General features: G+C 42.2%; 1 protein-coding gene and 1 long non-coding RNA gene across 2 annotated transcripts in view; one reads left to right on the top strand and one right to left on the bottom strand.

The window, feature by feature from the left end:
• ODAD2 (outer dynein arm docking complex subunit 2) overlaps nucleotides 1-15,172 on the top strand; it is a 243,746-nt gene that overhangs the window by 198,072 nt on the left and 30,502 nt on the right. The gene's annotated exons all lie outside the window — the stretch shown is intronic.
• The window catches only part of LOC130707754 (uncharacterized), a 36,618-nt gene continuing 21,683 nt past the window's right edge, over nucleotides 238-15,172 (bottom strand). Inside the window, exon 5 of the long non-coding RNA XR_009007776.1 lies at nucleotides 238-3,717. This is a non-coding gene — a long non-coding RNA (uncharacterized LOC130707754). The remainder of the gene's footprint in view (nucleotides 3,718-15,172) is intronic.

Genomic DNA, 15,172 nt, shown 5'->3' with positions numbered 1-15,172 from the left:
TGTCCCAGAAATTGGGCCTTAGTGAATACAGTTACAGATTAACTGTATCATGTGGCAAATGCTTGATTTCTTCCTTTCTTAAAAGTATGATTTCAAGGTCCCTGGCCTTCATTCTATCTTTTTTTTTTCTGTTTATTTATTTATTATTTAAACATCTTTATTGGAGTATAATTGCTTTACAATGGTGTGTTAGTTTCTTCTGTATAACAAAGTGAATCAGCTATACGTATACATATATCCCCATATCTCCTCCCTCTTGCGTCTCCCTCCCACCCTCTCTATCCCACCCCTCTAGGTGGTCACAAAGCACTGAGCCGATCTCCCTGTGCTATGCGGCTGCTTCCCACTAGCTATCTATTTTACATTTGGTAGTGTATATATGTCCAGGCCACTCTCTCACTTCGTCCCAGCTTACCCTTCCCCCTCCCCGTGTCCTCAGGTCCATTCTCTACATCTGCGTCTTTATTCCTGTCCTTCCCTGAGGTTCATGAGAACCTTTTTTTTTTTTTTTTTTAGATTCCATATATATGTGTCAGCATATGGTATTTGTTTTTCTCTTTCTGACTTACTTCCCTCTGTAGGACAGACTCTAGGTCCATCCACCTCACTACAAATAACTCAATTTCGTTTCTTTTTATGGCTGAGTAATATTCCACTGTATATATGTGCCACACCTTCTTTATCCATTCATCTGTCGATGGACATTTAGGTTGCTTCCATGTCCTGGCTATTGTAAATAGTGCTGCAATGAACATTGTGGTACATGACTCTTTTTGAATTATGGTTTTCTCAGGGTATATGCCCAGTAGTGGGATTGCTGGATCATACGGTAGTTCTATTAGTTTTTTAAGGAACCTCCATACTGTTCTCCATAGTGGCTGTATCAATTTACATTCCCACCAACAGTGCAGGAGGGTTCCCTTTTCTTCACACCCTCTCCAGCATTTATTTTTCCCATTTTCATTTTAAACTTCACCAAATAATTTGGAGTCACCCCTTAAGTGAAAATTAGCAAATATTAGACTATCAGACAAGAATACGAGATTGCAGTGCTTTTCTTAGACTAACACTTAGTTAATATGAATAACTGTATATATTTTTATAAAATGTATATTGCAGCATAAACTCTTCTTAAAACAGAAACCACTTACTTAGTGTTTCCTGCTGGGCTAGGTGCTCTCACTGTATTCACAGTCACCCTGTGACACAGGCATCACTGTCCCCATTTTAAAGGTTGGGAAGCGTTAGTTCAGCAGTCTCGGTGATGTACCCCGTGTCCCACAGACAGAATGCAGGGTCCATTAGGGTTCAGTAAATTACAGGTAACACAACTCAAATAAGCTAAGGCACCAAAGGGGATAGGTGGGCGCTTGACAGAGCTCACGGGCCAGAAAACAGCAGAGCCCTAGGAAGACGCTGGCGAAAGGACCAGCTAAAGACGCTTTTTAGAATCTCTTCTTTCATCTGTCACCTCACTTCCGTTCTGTATCTGTTTCATTTTATTCTTCCTCTGTGAGCCGGCTGGCTGTGTCTCTCCACATGTGTCTCCACTGTTTCTGCTAGGTTTCCTCTCCAGTCACCCAGGGAGGTCACATATTATTGTCACTTTCAATTCAAAAATCTCAGGGAAAGGAATCTGACTGGCCCAGTTTGGGAAAAGTACCCACCCTTAGTCCAATCAGCTGTGGACAAGAAAACAGTGCGGTATCTTAGCAAATGGCTCCCAAGGCGGCCCCTGGGGGTGAGGGGCAGGGACAGTTCAGGGCATTCCTGGTGAGCTGGGAAGATGGTGTAAGGTGCACACGAATGTGTGAAGCCATGGTTTAGATTTCTGGACCAACTAACATGAGAAGTTGTTGGCTCAGTGGACATTTCACTGTATTATCATGTTGTTATTGGCGGTGTTTAGAGTTATATATACTTTTGTTATGACATTATCATGGCAAGGCTTTCAAAGACGTATAGAGGGCATTTTACCCAACACTTCTAAAATGTTGTGCCTTGTTTGTTAAAATTATAAATTCCTGCTAACAGCTTTGGCCAGCTTTATTTATTATTATTATTTTATTTTTATTAAAGAACTCTTTCACAAGGCAAGCTCTGTGAGTTAAATGGATGTAAATTATAAAATGTGAGACGTAATTATTTATAATTTTTTATTGAAAATATTCCAGATCTAGCTATTGCCAACTGCTGGTATGGATTTAGCATTCTGAAATTTAAACAGTAACTTTTGGCTCTTTTTTTGTCAGATACTTTGTGATTAAACTATTAAACTGTCAACCTAAGTTTAAGAAAAGACACTCCTTCACCATTTAAAAACCTATGCAAAACAGTCTTCATTTTATGCACATATAAACCTGTGAAGCATTCACATGTTGGTTTTGGGATTTTAAACTTGGCAAATTACAGATTCTTATTTTTATATCTGTCACTGATGGCTCCAAACTGTAAATTGAAACCACAGGGTTTATCTGGCACTCACACCAAGCTAATGCTTTTCCTTTGCTTTAAATTAGCTGCTACTTTATGATTAAGAAAGATGCACAAGATGGCAAATAACATCAGAACAATACTATATCCAAATCACTGTCAACTATCCAAAGGCTGCTTGAATTTTTGGCTGTTTAAAAACCAAACACCTGTCCATCATGTTGTGTTCAAAAACTTCACAGCAAAAGGTGAACACACTAATGTTTTTAAATTTTCGTTTAGTTTAGAGGAACCCAATGAAAGGTAAAAACAAAAAGTCATTTCCATCTGAGTGCATGAAAGACCTCTCAGGTGTGAGCCTCCCTTCCTGAGTTGGGTGAAGCCGGAAACCATGACCTTGACATTTTTACAGCTTGTTACTCATATATCCTAATAACTTTACAATAGAATCACTGCCAGATAAGAAACAATTTAGGGTTAAGGGATGTTGGAGTCCACAGAATTTAGGTTCGAGGCTGGAGAATCAGTCTTTCTCTTAACCTAATCATGTCACCAAAATTAGGAACATCAGGCTACATTACATTTTTTCTGATCACAAATAAAAGAAAATGACAGGACTGGGTAGTTTATCTTGTCTAAACTGTACAGTCCAGGACTCCTCAAATTTAAATACGTTTGGCTATCAAGGCGCTAGGTTGGCATAAGATGCTCTTGGAACACGTTAAAGCATCTCTCGGTCTCAGAAAACGACGCTTTTCCTGCCGAGCTGTAGGTCCGTCGGAGTCCTTCAACAGTAGCTCTGCCCCACAGCTTTTTTGGTGATAAATGATCCATTTCAAATAAATGAAATTGCAGCCAACTCTGCAGAAATAATCACCTTCTAAAAAAAGAGAGCCAGTTTGGGAGGGTCAAAAATGCACAAACAGTATGGTAAAATAAAGTATATGCTGCTCCTTTTAATGGAAAAGATTGCTACTGGTTACGTTTGCCAAATTCAATCAGCCTGCCAAAAAGTCGAGGAATCTGGCGGGGGTTCTAGAGAGCAGTTCCATGTTTCATCTGTATTTCTTCTCTGTATTTATCTAGCTTCAGAAAATGCTGGGAATGTTTTTTCCTTCCGACTTGGCCCTTTTTTGAAACCACAGAAATACACCGGGCAGCTTCTCGTCATTGTTTGGTTACTTACAGAACTGTCCGTCTTTAAACTTGTGAGAAATAGATTGTTTCCATTGGAAATTTATAAAAAGCACCAACAAATGTTTGTTTCCATTTTCTGAAATTTATCTCGGGAGCAAAAGAGAAAAAAAAAATCAATTTTATTAATTGGCAGCTACTGGACTCAATACACAAAGGCAGGAGGCCAGCTCATTATTTTTGGCCTCCAGCTGACCCAAAATAGTTTTCTCGTATAAGAAGCTATTCACAGATGCTAGACATAAGAATTAATAATAATAATGGTATTTCAGACTTCATGAATAAGTAGTTTTTGGCACTCAGAAAATATCTTCTGTTTTACCCTTGAAAACAGCAATCCTGTTATATACAAAAAGTAAACAGTGCTTGAATTAGCATGTTGAAGTCTTTAAGGTACCAAAAATATGCATGCATTAACATTCCCTTCTAAGGCTCCTTTTTTTCACTTCCTTCAGGATCAATCGTTTTTGTTTTTTTTTATTATTATTAAAAAAATACAAAACTCTTCAGTTCATAGAGGGTGTGATCTCTGTATTTTCCAACCCATTGCCATGCTGTACGATGTCTCCCTTTGAAATGTCTTTGGACACAAATTTAAAAGTATAGGTGCTCAACAAAAGTTACGTTTTTGAAATCAGCTTAATTATAGTGTATGCATATTTAAATTAGAACAACGATTTCTGTGGTTAAGGAGTGATCAAACATAATGGCTTATGCTTCTGGTTAACAAGTCAGGACTTGTTTATAATATCCTAGTTTGCAATATGCTTTCAGTTTTTCAATCACTTCATTCTCTAAGTCTTTGTTTACCTGTGAGTAAAAGTAAGAAAAATATTTCTAAAGTTTAAGCTAACATTCTTTATAACCCAAGTTTAAAGTCTGAATCCCTGAGGAGGAAAGAAAATCAGAAAAGCACCCCTAATACTCCATTTACAGCAAGGAAAACCGACGTGCAGTTTGAGGGGGTCTCTCTACAACGTGCGGCTTAGTATTTATACCTCTGCTTATCGTAAGAGCTAACTTAAAATGTGCACACTAACTACTGGAAATGTTGATATTTTTCACTAGACCATGATTGTCTGATTGGGGGGAAATCTGATCAAGTTTCTGTGAAATTAAATTTCTAAGGTATTTTTTCTTAGATGGTCACTTGCCAATGAAACTACACTTGTCAGAATGTTGACCCGATATTTTTCATTCCAATTTGCATGCAGAGAAGTAAAAATGAAAGCCTCTTTGAAGCTTGTCATCTTTGCCAAAGAAGGGTAGCAACACTCATCCAAGATGTGTTGCTGGTCACCTAGAGACAGGTCTGGGAGAGACGCCCACGTGTGGTCAGAGGGCAGCACAGGTGGAAATGTGGTGTCCTCCCTGTGACAGGGAGAGGCAACAAAGTTGCTGGCTTGCTTAAAGTGAAATTGTGTGTTGACAACAAGTTATCCTGTATCTATCTGGACATACACCTTTCTTGTGCCAGAATATGCCCTCAGCTTTGCTTGTACAAGTCCTGGAAATCCTCACAGTGGGACTGTTTGGGACCTGGAAGGGGGCACTGAAGAGCCTGACTGAAGCCACACTGGGTCCAACGTTTTTCTGCAAAACCAGGGCAAGTCCCCATGTACGTATATGTGTCTACATATATACATATGTATATTTTACATATCTGACAAAGGACTTGTAGTATTCAAATTACGTAAAGAATTCTTACAACTCAATAAGAAGATAAACAAGTCAATTAAAAATTCACAAGATATCTGGATGCTTCAGCAGAGATATATGGATGATGGCAAACACAAGTACATGAAAAGATGCTCAACACCACTAGCCATCAGGGAAATGCAAACCGAGACACAACCACATACTTATCAGAATGGCTAAAATCGAAAAGGCTGACAATAGTAAGTGCTGACAAGGATGTGGAGGAGCCGGAACCCTCCCACACTGCTGACAAAAATGCAAAATGATACAGGCCCCCCCACCCCCCGAAAACAGTTTGCCAGCTTCTCAGAAAGTTAAGCGTGCCACACAGCCTTGCACCTCCACTCCCAGATGCCTATCCAAGAGAAACACGGCAATGTGTATACACGCAAAGATCTCTCTGTGAATACTTTCAGCAGCATTATTCATAGTCACCCAAACACAGAAACAGTCAAAATGTCCCTCAACAGGTGAGTGGATCAACAACCGTAGGTGCCTTCGTACCATGGAATACTACTCAGCAACAAGAAGGAACAAACCAGTGACACATGCCACAGCACGAACAAGTCTCAAAACCACTGGGCTAAGTGAAAGAAGCCCCAGGCTGAGTCGTGACTCACTAAACTATCCTCGTTAGGTGTGACTTTTATTAAATTGGTCCTCCATGCTTCAGCACCATTTCAAGTTTTAGCTCTGCTAACTGTTCAATTAAGTTAATAATAGATTAATCAGAACTTAATTATTAATCAGTCAATTGATAACCCTTATCATTAATAATTAAATCACAACCACTAGTATGGCTTACCCATATTTTTCACATTCACTGAAATCCTAAGAGAAGTGATGTCCTATCATAAAAAGAATGATCTGGTAGTGAGCCATGAAAACAAGGATCCTGACAGCATATAGACACTCAAGCTACCACAAGCCATTTTGCAAGAATGAGAACATCAGAATTTTCTGATGTACTTTTTATAGGATATAGCCAGTGATTTGTATGCAAATTTAGGTAGGTTTTGAAATCATTTTAGGTGGCATAGATACATAATACAATACATGTAAGTATAATTTAGACAGATATCCCAAAGTTAGTTCATTAATGCAATGTAGAAAATGGATAAATCTGAGGGAGAAACCTACTCCTTAAATAAACAACACAGGGTACAGAGAAACGAGCTTGTGTTTGGTGCCAGACTAGACCTGGGTTTGAGTCCTGGCTGTGGGTACAGCGTCAAGCCACCCAGCTTCCCTGGCTGTGTCTTCACCGCTTCTGTAAGGATAACACGAAGAGGATGAGAGGAGAAGAATGAATGTCTGGAGAGAGATTCGTGTATATCAAGAGCCTGGCTGACAGGGGTATCCAAATGCTGCCGCCGTTCTTGTGAGGAGCAGAGTTCTGCCGAGCCGGCTGGACGCTGTGAGTGTGGGGTAGGCGTCTTTCTGAAGTGCTCCTCCCTGGAACCAAGTCCCCTTTCCGTGCGCCGAACCGACTCAGACGGCAGCTCTCAAGGCCTCGGCCTCCACCTTTTCAGTGTAGACAAGAATCTGAGGTGCTGACTTCCAGCAGCATTTCTCCTGAGGGGCTGAGTGCCACGTGGATGGGCCCTGCATCCTTGGCAGGATCTGACGCTCCGCAGAGAGGCCGCTGGCAGGTCCGTGCCACCCTCGAGAGCGGCTCGGTCCTCCTGCGACTTGGCCAGGGCGCAGGCCACACTCGTAGCTACAGCTGTGACTGTGCCGGTGCGGCCACCTCTGCACCCCAGGCTGTGTGCTTCGTTGGGACCTGTGACCGTCGTAAACTCAGAGCACAGCCGAGGGTCACTGCGGGGGAAGGCTGAATAATACAGGATACTCCAGGTTTCTGTCTATAGCCACCAGAACCTTTCTGTTGAAACATAAGCTCTCAGGCAGTTTCTTCAGAGGCCACATGACTCAGCTGTGTGTCCTCTGAATGCAGAATTTGGATTGTCTGGATACTTAAACGGGAGACTTGCTGGGAAGCCTTGTGTCCACCCTGATCCAGCCTTTTCTGCGAGCAAACTCTCCTAAATCTGCCCCTGCACCTTCTACAACACCAACGTGGTTTCCTTTGCTTTGAGCAAGTGCTCGCGTAATCCCAGAACCCGAGTCCTGCTTGCCTCTCTGCCACCACCTGGCCCCTCCCGCAACCCGCCTTGTGGCACGGACGGCTAAGGATGGTTTCAGCACAGCGCAGAATACGGCTCTCGGCCTCCCCTGACTCTCGCTGTGACCACGGGGCTAAGTTCTGCGGGATGGGACGTGTGAAGCAGTGATGTGGGCCACTTTGTTTCTTGCCCCACGTCAAGGATGCAAGCGTATCCCTGGGTCCCTCTCCTAGGCTGAGGGGTAGAGGCCACTGGGGCAGCTTTGGACTCAGAGTTTAGCCAACACGTTGAAGATGGCAGGGCCGTGCTACCAGCCCTGGACCATCTGCGGCGTTACACAAGGGAAGACAAACTTCTAGGTTGTTTAATCCACTAAATTTGGGTAAGGGTTAGGGTTAGGGCTTGAGGGTCTTTGTGTGAAAACTGTTTCTCCTGGACTCAAATGAATATACTCATGGGACCTGGCTTGGTGGCAAGCATTGTCTACTTTCGTGGGAAGTAAAGCCTGCTCTCCGGGGCCAGCGCCCAGCCAGGATGTACGAGTGGAGAGCAGGGCGGGGGTGAGGGGCGCGCTGCCACTTCTCTGCGGGTGCCTCTGTGCTCGGCGGGTCCCTGCCAGGTGGTCCCACCGCTCCTCCCCTGCCTCAGATGCCACTCAGCCCCCCGCCCGCAACACACTATGCCGTCCACGCCTGTCTCTCAGGTTTCAGATGCGCTCTTCTTCCTCGGGGGCGTGCACTCTTCTTCCTCGGGGGCGTGCACTCTTCTTCCTCGGGGGCGTGCACTCTTCTTCCTCAGGGGCGTGCACTCTTCTTCCTCGGGGGCGTGCACTCTTCTTCCTCGGGGGCGTCTGCTTCCAGCCCTGCCCCCACCTGTGCGCGCCCAAGACTTGGATGTCTCTTCTCCCCGCTGTCATGATGGAATTGTTGGTCTCAGGAGACTGTGCCTCCTGACGACAGAAGCCATGCCTGTCTCGTCCCCTTCGGCACTCCCAGGCACGGTTCGTGCCACGAAGCACAACATAGTAAATATTTGTCGAATGAAGCAATGAACCTCTCCCCATCTTCAGTCCTGCCACATAACATAATATCCAGATATCCAAATATCCTGCAAATGTGCAGACCAAATAAAAAGTATTCGACAGAGGGAAACATGTGACAATATTTTTCTTCTACACAGCCACAGAGCTCAAACTGGTTTAAGTTGTGAACAATATAGAAGAGGGCTGAGTTCCTCTGCTGCAGTTGGTTTTCAAGTCTGTATTTTCCCCGCTGCTAGAGACGTTTAATTTTTTCTCTTTGATTTTTTTTTTTTTTTTTTCAGTCCGTACCCTGGAAAAGTGAGGTGGTAAATACAGGCAATCGTTGCACAGTATGACTATTGCTGGGTGCTAATGTTTTCAAATTGCTGATGATTTTTAGGGACACCACAAACTGGCTGCGCTGTCGGAAGCACCGGGCGGTCGTAACTGGCAGCAGGAGGTCAGGCTGTGAATTTAGAAGTTGTGGCGCCGCGTTTGGGAATGAACCTGAGTCACCTCCAGACATGTCATGGTCAGGTAGCTGGGCGTTCGCAGTGAATTGAACTGCCCTCTGTTATGTATTTTGTGGTGCATAAAACACTTCAGAAAGCATGGCTGGGCCATGGAGAAAGCTAGGCTGCTGCACTTCAGGTAAAAATTCCATCACAGACTCCGCCTGCCACTGCCAAGTCGGCAAAGCCATTTTGCACTGACACTTGCTTCTTATAACCCTCAAACTTTATTGAAATAATTTTAAAAATTTATTTCTATTATTTATTCCTCTAATGCTCATTAGGATACTTTTCACAGCAACTGCCTACGTCAGAGTAAACTGACAGGCTGAAAAAGAGACGTTTAGTTTCACTGCATGAGAGCTTTAACATACCACTGGCTCATGGAGAATAAGATTCACACTGTTAACGCATCCTCTTGAAATGCATCTTTAAGTCGTTTTGCCTTACGTATGAAGCAATAAAGCTGGAGGGGGAAGATTAGCACTGCTGGCTACCTATATTTGGGTAATCCATGAAATGTGCTCACAGATAAACTTATGGGCTCCTTGATTGCCTCAAAAGGAGCAAACTGGTCATTATGTAGAGTTCTAGGGCATTTGTGACAAAGTTCTACACCAAAGCAATTCAGAAGAAGTGTGTGTGTGTGTGTGTGTGTGTGTGTGTGTGTGTGTGTGAGGCACAACAACACGGGGCGGGGAGGGTGAGCTTTGTTATGCTTAGGGAACCTGGCAAGGGGATAGGGACAAGAGACAGAGTAGAGACAGGAAGCAGCTGTCCCTTGGCAACACTCTTCCAGGGTCAGTACTAGGAAGAATCTTATGGAACAATTTGAAAAGCAGCATACACAGTGGAGTGCAGTCTGTGAACACAATATAAGCTGTTAGGAATGTTAAACCAGAGAGATCCAGTCGTTGTGCCCAAAAGAGTGGAAAGAAGGACGGATAAGTTTTATCTCGTACCAGAGAAAAATAACTCAAGTACATTTGAAAAGGGGTCTGAGTGGGAATGAGTGGAAGCATCAGAGGAGTGATTTCAAGACCTTCTCAGCCTTGTTTGCTGCTGGAGCTGAAATATGCAGAGCATCTTAACTTCAAAATGGTGTTGGTGGGCATAACCTCTGAGGATACACAGAGAAAGGAAGGGATTCAGCCTTCAGGAGGAGCTCTGAGTGTGCTGGACTGCAAGTCCAACATGGTGCAGGGGCAGTGGTGCCCCACTGGTGGAGATGAATGTCTAAAAGGTCAGCCCCGGCCGGGGCCTGGTCCCCACAGATTGCACTCGGTCTGCAGCGGACCCATGGGGAGCATTTGCAGAAACAAAGAGGCCCCTTTGAGTGGAATCATTGCAAGTGGAGCCAGTTGACTGTGACTGCAGATTTCGGCGCTGGGTGTGGGCGCGATGGCCTGAGGGAATGCAGCACCAGGGGTCCAGGGTCCGGGCCAGAGCAGCTCCTTCTCCATGCACGCTTCTGACAAAAGGGCGGCAGTGTTCGCGATGGGTGAGAGCATGGAACCTAGAGCTTACGTTCAAATCCTGGCTTTCCCAAGCTCTGTGACTTTGGGCAAGTGACTCAGTCTCTCTATGCTGCAGTTTCCTCATCTGTAACACTAGAAAATTAATAATATATAACTCTGCGTCTGTCGGGAGCGTTAAGTGAATTAGCATATACAGGGCACTTTGATGGTGTCTCATACGCGGTGAGCGCTAACCACTGGTTGACGTGTTGGTCACTGTCACTATCATTCCCTTCCTTCTCGCGGGACACCCACCCTCCCTGCCTTTCCTGGATCCACAATGGTGCAGTGGGTGGGGAACGCCATTTCTGGTGGAGGTTGGGTGGTGATGAACTGAGAAAAGCCTGCCTGAGCTTTAGCTTGTGTCCTGCCTAGGCTTTGCTTTGTGAAAAGGGAGAGAGGCCTCCCCCACCACCTGTTCCTTGAGTCTGGGGACGCGGGGCTTGTAACAGCCCAGAAAGCTGGGTCCTCTGGCCCGAGGCGGAGGGAGGGCTGAGCCCCGGGCTGCCCGCCACATGCCTCGCTCCTCACCCTCTACCCGCCTCACGGGCTGCACCGTGACTTCCTCACATCACGTCGCAGGTGACCAGCAACATCTTTTCCTCGTAGACAAGGAAACAAAGACCTGCCCACCTGTGCTCATCACGTCCAAAAAGATGTGATAGAGAAGATATTCATTTAAAAAGGAAAATCTTGCCCGAAGTGTAAGATATACACTGAAGAAAGCTAGATTAACACAAAATAAGTATTGACACAATAAGCTACTTTAGTACCTCGGATCCACACTGACATTAAAGCAAGATTGAAAGGATGACTTTATTAACATGTTTGATCAGGAGCTCTGGACTGTCCTGGAACAGGCTCAGGAATACGATCCATCCAGCTCCCTCAGGAGGGTTCTGAAGTAGGTCACACAGAAGCAATGTTCTGCACGTATCATTTCAGGGCGGCCCCAAAGACCTTCCTAAATCCTAAGTCCTAATGTGCTGCCTGAGATGTATCACTTTGGTTTATAATTTGAAATTTTGTAAGCTAAAGATTTAGCCTAAAAACAAACTTTGAAATCCAGGAAGCATAAGCAAGGCTATCACTCATTTAAAACTGAGCAGGAATGTGTTTAAACTGTTCTTTTTCCGAGTGTCTGGCTGAGACTATCAAAACTGAGGGGACGGCAGTGTTTCGGGTTGTGGGGCAATTGTTGGAGGAGCGAATGCGGACAGAGAAGACCTGTGCGAGAACGGAAATAGAGAGGGGAGGAGGTCAAAGGTTATGAAGATAAGTGGTTTGCTGTGTATCGCAGAACTGGAGACAGTAGCCTGAGGGTCCGTATGGGGGACGGAGGGGCAGGCAGAGCTCTAGGAGCCCATGCCCTGCTTTCCCTTCCGACGCTCCGTGTTGCCTTGCACGGGATGTTTATGTATCAATCTATGTGAATTTTGTACAAGAGTTGAGTTTTTGTTTGGGGGAAAAAAGGAAAAGAGTTCTTCCACTCTTTAAAAGTTTCTGGGACTTTCTACTGCTAAGTCTTCCTAGAACTTTAGAAAGATTATATGAATTTATGTATTAAGAAAGAGATTACTAAATCATATAAAGTTTGATGACCAATTTCAGATGTGCAAGAAAATATATCAAAGCTTTTCAGAGTTTAATGGATTTATCTGTTTTTGAGAACTACATTTAAAAGAAAGACGCTAAGAATCACTGCATAGCTAAGAAATGCTTCCACTTAAATTGAAACAAACAGTTTTCAAAAAATTATATAGGTATTACTTTTACATAGTACATCTAGACATTAAACGTTCTTCCAACTCAGGACACTGGTAATAAAAATTAGAGGAAATATACCTGAAACAAAAACTGCATCTGCATTTGGTAGAGACATATTTCATCATTCCCATTTGTACTATTAGCTTTCAGTCCTTAATATTCTTATTAATATTGCAAGATACCTCCAGGATTAATAAAATTATATTTCTCTTGCTACTTACTATTTTATGATAAATGTGTGTAAATTTTGCTTCTGAATATGCTTATGCCTGGAAATGAGATTTTATATTGTTAATTCTTACATCAATTCATAGTGATAAATACTTGGTAAATTTTTTTTTTTTTTTAAAGAAAGGAAAAGAGTTCCACTGCTGAAAAAATTTTTTTATTTAATCGCTGGCCTAGATACCATGCTTAGAGCCAACCCTGCAGTTCTGAACAGCTAACTTGGTAAAAATAATGCAAGATGGGCTCTGAAATGAACATGGTCTTTGCCAGAAGGGGAAGAAGGATCATTCTGTTATAAAACTCATTCCATTTCTTTCTCTGAAATTTGAAGTTCTTGTATAGATGAGACTAAGAAGTATCACTTTATACAATTTTAGCAAAACGAGAAGATGAAAATTAACATGTTAGTTATGTATTAAAACTTTTTAGAGGGTTATCACAATTTTTTTCAAAGTTGGTAGAAACATTACTTTGTGAAATTTTGTGGTAATATTTTTTAGGTCCCATTTTTAAAGATCTTAGATGTCAGAGAGAAGTTTTTAAAAGAAATGAAGGAAGCACACTTTTGACTTATTCCTGCCCACAAATTGTATCAGAGAAGGAAAACATTCCCGAGATGGGTAGCAAGTGCCGAGACTGCCTTTTAGGTACACTTGATACCAGTAGGGTGTGATGGAAGGGAGGGCAGAAGAGGCCTTGAGAATGAGGTTAAGTCAACTGGAGTTTAAGAAAAGCAATCATTGGGCCAAAAGAATCTTTCACTTAAGGTTATTTCCCAAGAAATTAGTCATTTATTTTCAACCTTCTGAGCTTAGTTCCAACTTAGTAGGAGCAGGGAAAGCTATTTCTTTGACACTGAAGAAGAAAAATTGTGGCTCTTTTCTCCAGCCTTGTGCTTTATTTTTCCATATTAATCAGCTTTTGAAAGCTAAAAAGAAATCAAAATAAAGTTGGGAAAGTGGTTTAACTAAAGGTTTTTTTTTTTTTTTTCCTTTTCAATTCTTTGGCTTCGTCTCCTCTGGATATCTTTCCATGTTTACTCCTATGGGGAATGAATTCTCTATCCAATGAGGTATTTTAAATATTAACATGTTTTTGGTTTTGAATTCCTTCTAATAATGTGCCAGTTTTTAGAGATAAATATAAATGCAGACAAGATAACATTAAGAATTTAGACTGACTAAACTTAAGGAATACTGTGGACATTTTTTTTTTTTAACATCTTTCTTGGAGTATAATTGCTTTACAATGGTGTGTTAGTTGCTGCTGTATAACAAAGTGAATCAGCTATACATATACATATATCCCCATATCTCTTCCCTCTTGCGTCTCCCTCCTTCCTACCCTCCCTATCCCACCCCTCTAGGTGGTCACAAAGCACCGAGCTGATCTCCCTGTGCTACGTGGCTGCTTCCCACTAGCTATCTAGTTTACATTTGGTAGTGTGGATATGCTGTGGACATTTTTATCCATTTTAATATATCCATATTTAGATGATTCTTGGCCTGGCCTTATTCTTAAACAATTTAGAATTCTTGCTTAGCTTGATAGAATTCAATTTTATAGATTTACCTCAGATTTTATAAATTCTGAGCATTTCCTAGAGCAAAGTTGTAAACCAAAACAAAATCCTTCCATGGAAAATGCCTTTGTATAATTAAGGCAATTGTTTTCTAATAAAGAGTTCATGTCTCTTATTGTTTTAAAATACTTCTATGTGAAATTACCCATTATAAGCCTATGTGTTAAGTAGGGGTACTTCTCACGTGAACTTGCCTTCTATATTGAAAAGAAAATGGAGGTTACAGGCAGAAAATACCTCAACTTCCAGTCCCGACGACCGTACCTGTAGCTACATTCAGTAGAAACATGTTCTCTCTAGTATCTCAGCATTTCTTCTCCAGGCTGTTCCCACCCACTGCACTCATGATCCCATTTTGTCTCCTTCAGAAGCTGGAAATTCTGACATTAGCTATTTCTTCTAATTTCTGCATATTCAATCTTCTTAAATTTTTATTGAAGTAAAATTGGTATATAACATTATATAAGTTTCAGGTGTACATTATAATTCAACATCTGTATACACTACAAAGTGATCATTACCAAAGGTCTAGTTGCTATCTATCATCATGCAGTTGACCCACTTCATCCATTTCGCCTGCCTCCTAACCCCCTTCCCCTCTGGTAACCACCAATCTCTTCTCTGTATCTATGAGTTTTTGTTTTTATTTGTTTGTTCATTTTGGGGTTTTTGTTTGTTTGTTTTTTAGATTTCACTTGAGTGCAGTCATGTGGTCTTTGTCTTTCTCTGAGTTATTTCACTGGGCATAATACCTTCAGGGTCCATCTATGTTGTCACAAATGGCAAGATTTCATTCTTTATTATGGCTGAGTAGTATTCCATTTTGTGTGTGTGTGTGTGTGTGTGTGTGTGCGCGTGTGTGTGTATACATAAAATATCTTATTTATCCATTCATCCATTGATGGACACTTAGGTTGTTTCCATATCTTGGCTATTGTAAATGATCTATAATGAACATAGGGGTGCATATATCTTTTCGAATTACTGTTTTTGCATTCTTTAGATAAATTCCAGATGTGGAATTGCTGGATCATATGGTAGTTCTATTAACTGTTTGAGGAATCTCCATACTGTTTTTCACAGTGACTGCACGA

The sequence above is a fragment of the Balaenoptera acutorostrata genome, chromosome 3 (genome assembly GCF_949987535.1).
Source record: "Balaenoptera acutorostrata chromosome 3, mBalAcu1.1, whole genome shotgun sequence".
NCBI lineage: Eukaryota > Metazoa > Chordata > Mammalia > Artiodactyla > Balaenopteridae > Balaenoptera > Balaenoptera acutorostrata.
The sequence above is the reverse complement of the archived record's forward strand: the minus strand, read 5'-3'. Positions and strand labels throughout refer to the sequence as shown.